The sequence below is a fragment of the Tachyglossus aculeatus genome, chromosome 1 (genome assembly GCF_015852505.1).
Source record: "Tachyglossus aculeatus isolate mTacAcu1 chromosome 1, mTacAcu1.pri, whole genome shotgun sequence".
Classification (NCBI taxonomy): domain Eukaryota; kingdom Metazoa; phylum Chordata; class Mammalia; order Monotremata; family Tachyglossidae; genus Tachyglossus; species Tachyglossus aculeatus.
Window position 1 is genome coordinate 55,984,113 of NC_052066.1, and position 5,861 is coordinate 55,989,973.

The window sequence follows — 5,861 nt, forward strand, 5'->3', positions numbered from 1 at the left end:
CAACATGGGAAAACTTCACTACCTTTGATCTTTCAGAACCTTCCTGGTCGACCGTATTCAAATGAACAGAAATCAACGAGCAATATCTCATTTTGCCTCAGTCTTAATAGCTAATATTCCATATACTTGATGTTTAATAACTCATTAACCTACTCAGGTTTAGAGTAAGTTTGGCAGTGAAGTAATTTGCTGCAGAATCAATGCATTTTGGGTTTAGAGGAAATTAAATCAATAGTTCCTTGAGCCTTCCTTTAGGGTTTTCCCAGAAGAAATAATTTAAAGCCATCAAATGAATGTCAGGTTTCGAAGCCTACTCAAGGAGCTCTACCTCAATCTGCACAGATCTGGCCTTATAGAGGCCTGTGTGGCACAGTAATTCCCCAATTTCCACTCTAATTTCATTTGCTGTTTCTTGACTCCAAGGGTTGAAGTTGCAGTGGCTGACCTTTAGCTGCAGCTCAAGGGAAGCAGGAAAGTCCACCTTCCATGCACACAGCTTCAGACTCCTTCTTCACAAACAAGCACTTAATATTGAACTGAACTTTACCTCATCCTTTCTTCTTAAGACTGTGAACCCCAGGTGGGACGGGGATGGTGTCTGATCCGATTATCTTATATCTACCCTAGCACTTAGTACAATGCTTTTCACTTCCCCCTCAGAGTCGCACCTGGAGGGTTTCCAGTACTCTACCAGTTTCGGCTACAGGAGGGAGAGTCAAGCAGAGGCCTACCCATTCCATTCCTAGCTTGGCCAGTGGCTAGTGAATGGAAGGCAATCTGCTACAAGTCAAAACTCACCCGTGCTGGGCAGCCTCAGCATAGAAGAGAGATGAGGGCAGAGACTCGTTTACCACGCGGAAGGAGGCAATGGTAAACCACTTCCATATTTTTGCCAAGAAAACTTTATGGATACACTGCCAGATGATTGCAGATGGAGAATGGGGAGTTATGGGAGAGATGTGTCCGTGGTTTCGCTATGGGTCAGAAACGACTTGGCGGCATAGGACCAAACAAGAAAAGCACTCACTAAATACAATTGAATTGAGTACGAATACCCTAGTGTTTAGAATAGTGCTTCACACAGAGTTAAGACTTTACAAACATTGTTATTATCATTATTATTCTCCATTCTGGACTGAGTAGAATACAGGCAGTTGGTTCCAGATAGTCCAGAAATAGCACTTAACATGCTTGTTTATGGCTTAGGGCACTTGAAGTGTTGTTTCCAGTCAATCAATCCATCTTCATGGAGAGCACCATATTAAGTGCTTGGGAGAGAATAATATAATAGAGTTGGTAGACATGTTCCCTGCCCACAGTGAGCTTACAGTCTAGAAGAGGAGACATTATTACAAATAAATTACAACTATGTTCATAGGTCCGTTGGGATTGAGGGAGTGCAAATCCTAGTGCAAAGACAACACAGAAGGGAGTGGGAGAAGAGGAAATGAAGGCTTATTGGAGGAAGATCTCTTGGAGGCTATGGGATTGTAATAAGATTTTGAAGGTGGGGAGACTGATTGTCTGTTGGATACGAAGAGGCGGGGCCTTCCAGGCCAGAGGCAGGATGTCAGTGAGACATGTAGGTGGTGAGATAGATGAGATCAAGATGCAGAGAGTAAGCTTGTTGTGGGAAGTCAATTTGTCTATGATATTGGGTTGTACTTTCCCAAGTGCTCAGTACAGTGCTCTGCATCAGTAAGCTCTCTATAAGTACGATTGATTGATTGAGTTGGTTGGCATGAATGAAGTAAAGTATGTGGGCTGGAAGATGGGAAGCTCTGTCCAAGCTAATCCTCTTCAGTATTATCTGAGGAGAGAAAAGGCAACAGCAATCCTTCACCTGATTCATTCAATCGTATTTATTGAGCGCTTACTGTGTGCAGAGTACTGTACTAAGTGCTTAGCACTGTACCTGATGAACATGGGCTGACCACATTAACTGTGTCAGTAAGACGTCCCACCCATTTCCCTTTTCCTCTGATTAAGCCGATTCCTCAAGGCTAGCTGGAACTCAACTCTGAGCTGTGTCCCCTCTTAAGACTGTCATTTAGAATTTAGAATTTCAGAAGCTGCTTAGCTCCTATGATGAAATGTTGTTCTAAATTTATTTATTTTTTATGGCATTTATTAAATGCTTACTATGTGTCAAACACTGTTCTAAATGCCGGGGTAGATTCAAGAAAATTAGGTTGGACACAGTCCCTGTCCCATATGGGGATCACATTCTAAGTAGGAGGGAGAATGGGAGAATTGAGGTACAAAGAAGTTAAATGACCTGTCAGAGGTCACACAACAGGCATTTGGCAAAGCTGGGATTAGAACCCAGATCCTCTGACTTCTAGGCCCGTACTCTTTCCAATAGGCCATGCTGCTTCTCAGACATTAATGTCTCTAAACCAGGCATTACATAAGGAGAACAAACTCTTGGCTTTGTATGAACGTAAAGAAAATGGAATTTAATTTCTGCCTAAACTGCTGCTTAACGTCTTTGGAGCCACCCAAGGCATATTCTTGAAACTCCTCCGTTGAGTTGACATTGTGACAAAAATATTTTAAAGTTGTTTGAGATGCTTGGAAAGGAATGCTAACCCGGCACAAAAAGCTGAAAGATTTGGATGAATGAAGGTCACTGAATGTGTCCACCTTAACTCTGGACATTTGTCTTCTTTCAAAAACCAAATAGATATGTTCAATCTTGGGATGACCGGGCCCCCTGGGCCTCGGAGGCATCTTGTGACCAGAAGAGGTCTTTAGACCCTGGTTCTTCATAAAAGGTAAGGGAATGTCCATCCACCTCCACATCAAACAGAAATTTTTTGTCTTATGCTGTCAAGTCATCTCTGACCCATAGTGACACCATGGATACATCTCTCCCAGAACTCCCCATCTCTGTCTGCAATCATTCTGGTAGTGGATCCATTGAGTTTTCTTGTAAAAAATACAGAAGTGGTCTACCATTGCCATCTTCCGCGCAGTGAACTTGAGTCCCCACACTCGGCTCTCTCCCATGCCATTGCTGCCCAGCACAGGGGAGTTTTGACTTATAGCAGGTTGCCTTCCACTTGCTAGCCATTGCCCAAGCTAGGAATGGAATAGGTAGGCCTCTGCTTGATTCTCCCTCCCATAGTCAAGACTGGTAAAGGACTGGAAACTCTCTAGGTAAGACCCTGAGAGGGAAGAAATCTCTTAACATCAGCTTTAAGGCACTCAGTTCTCCCCCTCTTCTGATTTCCTTGCTGATCTCCTACTACAGGCCAGCTCGCATGCCTCACTCCTCTAATGCTAACGTACCTACTATCATCGATCTCGCCTATCTCACAGCTGACCCCCAGTCCACGTCCTGCCTCTGGATTGGAATCCCTTACTCCTTCATATCGATGAATGCGCCAGGCTCTCTATATTCAAAATCCTCCTAAAAAATCACAAATCCTCCAAGTGGCCTTCCTGACTAAGCCTTCATTCATTCATTCATTCATTCATTCATTCATTCATTCATTCAGTTGTATTTATTAAGCGCTTGCTGTGTGCAGAGCACTGTACTAAGCACTTGGGAAGTACAAGTTGGCAACATATAGAGACGGTCCCTAACCCAACAGCGGGCTCACAGTCTAGAAGGTAGAGACAGACAACAAAACAAAACATATTAACAAAATTTAAAATAAATAGAATCACCTTCCCTTCTGTGTTGCCTCTAGACTTGTATCTGTGGCACTTGTGGAAATTGGCCCCAAACAATTTCCTGTCTATAATAGATTTTAATGTCTATACTAAACCTCGAGGATGGGGATCACGGCTACTGACTCTATTGTATTGTACACTCCCAAATGCTTAATACAATGCATTGTAGACAGTAAGCATTCAATAAATGCCATGGATTGATAGGTTGATTTGGAAAATGGGGACCCTCAATCTAGACTCTGAATAAAGAGAGAACTCTAACACTGCTGGCCCATCCACCCCTACATAAAACAGAAATTCCTTTCTATTGGCTGTAAAGCATTCAATTTACTTGAACCCTCCTATATTACTTCGCTGATTTCCTATTTACAACCCAGCCAACTCACTTAAGCTCTTCTACTGCCAACTTACTTGATTTTGTCAATCTCACCTCCAACCCCTTGCCTATGTCCTCCCTCTGGGCTGGAAGTCTTTCCCCCTTCAATCCAACAGACCATCATTTCTCCTATCTTCAAAACCTTGTTGCTGAATTGTACCTTCCAAGTGCTTAGTACAGTGCTCTGCACACAGTAGGTACTCAATAAATATGATTGAATTAATTAATTCATTCATTAATTAAAATCACATTTCCTCCAAAAGGCATTCTCTGACTAAGGCCTCAATTCCTCTGCTCTCGCTCTCTTCTGTGTTGCCCTTGCAGTAAGATTTGTACCCTTTAAGCACTTGATATATTTCCTCACCATCAGCAACACAGAATTTATGTTCATATCCATTATTTATGTTAATGTCTTTTGCCCCCTATGCATAGCCGCAGGCCCAATCGGAAAGAACAGGAGTCAGAGGCCCTGGGATCTAATCCTGACACTCCACTTACTGCTGTGGGACCTTGGTTAAGTCACTTAACTTCTCTGTGCCTCAGTTTCCTGTTTGAGAAGATGGGGATTCAATACCTGTTCTTCCTCCTACTTGGACTTTGAGCCCCATGAGTACTCAATAAATACCATTGAATGACTGACTCTAAGAGAGTTAGGACTTTGAGTGGCAGGGACTGTCTTCAACATTCTTCTAACAAGCTCTAAGGAGCTAAAGGGCCAGAATTACCTGATTCATTTATTCGTTCATTCAATAATATTTATTGAGCACTTACTGTGTGCAGAGCACTGTACTAAGCAACTAAAGGGCCAGAATTATCTGATCCATTTATTCATTCAATCATATTTATTGAGCACTTACTATGTGCAGAGCACTGTACTAAGCACTTGGAAAGTACAATTCAGCTATAAAGATGGATGGATCAATCCCTGCCCACACTGGGCTCACCTGATCCTGCCCTTTTGCATGGGCTCAGGATTGCAGACCTAGGGCACATCTATCACTGAATCCTTCTCAAAAAGCTTTGCAAACCCAAGGGGCTGGTAGTTCCCCAGCTGCCCTCAGGGGTTTGAAATGCCCGTGGGACTGGCTAAACGGCTCTCATTTTTATTTTTCTACTTTTCAAGTATCCCTTTCTATGTCAGATCTCCTATTTATCCCTTGGCTAGATCACCTCTCTTGCAAAATCAAACTGTGAATTGAAAACTCCTCCAGGCTGCCTCCACTCTTCTCCAACACCTTTAATCAATAAGCGCCACTGATAGCATTAATGACCCTAAGACAGAGTGTCAGAGCATATCTTCGGATCTAGAAATAATTCTTTTACATCACCACTGAAGCATACTGTATATTTATGTCTTCTCAAGTCCCAACAATGATTTTTAAAGGAGAAAATAGCTATATAGATAACAGGGAAGTGGGTTGACAGAAGGTACATTGTAGAAAGGGGCTATCTTTGGATGTAGATGTAACAATAAGAATTGCTTTGATAATAATAGTAATAACAATGATAATAATGACAATGACATTTGTTAAATGCTCACCCACGTTAATCAGGCCTAACATAGTTCCTGTGGCTCATGTTAGGTATGTGTAGAACAAGAAATTATTTAAACAAAGTTCTTGAATAGAAAGCTACTTAATTCTGCTAATGAATCTCGTTCTGTCATGTTTTATGTTGTCGGGTTGTCTCAGACCCGTAGTGATGCCTTGGACACATCTCTCCCAGAATGTTTTCACCTCCATCTGCAATCATTCTGATAGTATATCCATAGAGTTTTCTTGGAAAAAATATGGAAGTGGTTTAC

At 42.1% G+C, this 5,861-nt stretch overlaps 1 non-coding gene across 1 annotated transcript; it reads left to right on the forward strand.

Annotated features, from left to right (window-relative positions):
* Nucleotides 1-650: 650 nt before the first annotated feature.
* Nucleotides 651-788, forward strand: LOC119936046. The gene has a single exon (XR_005453633.1). It is a non-coding gene; the product is annotated as a small nucleolar RNA SNORA7 (small nucleolar RNA).
* Nucleotides 789-5,861: the final 5,073 nt, after the last annotated feature.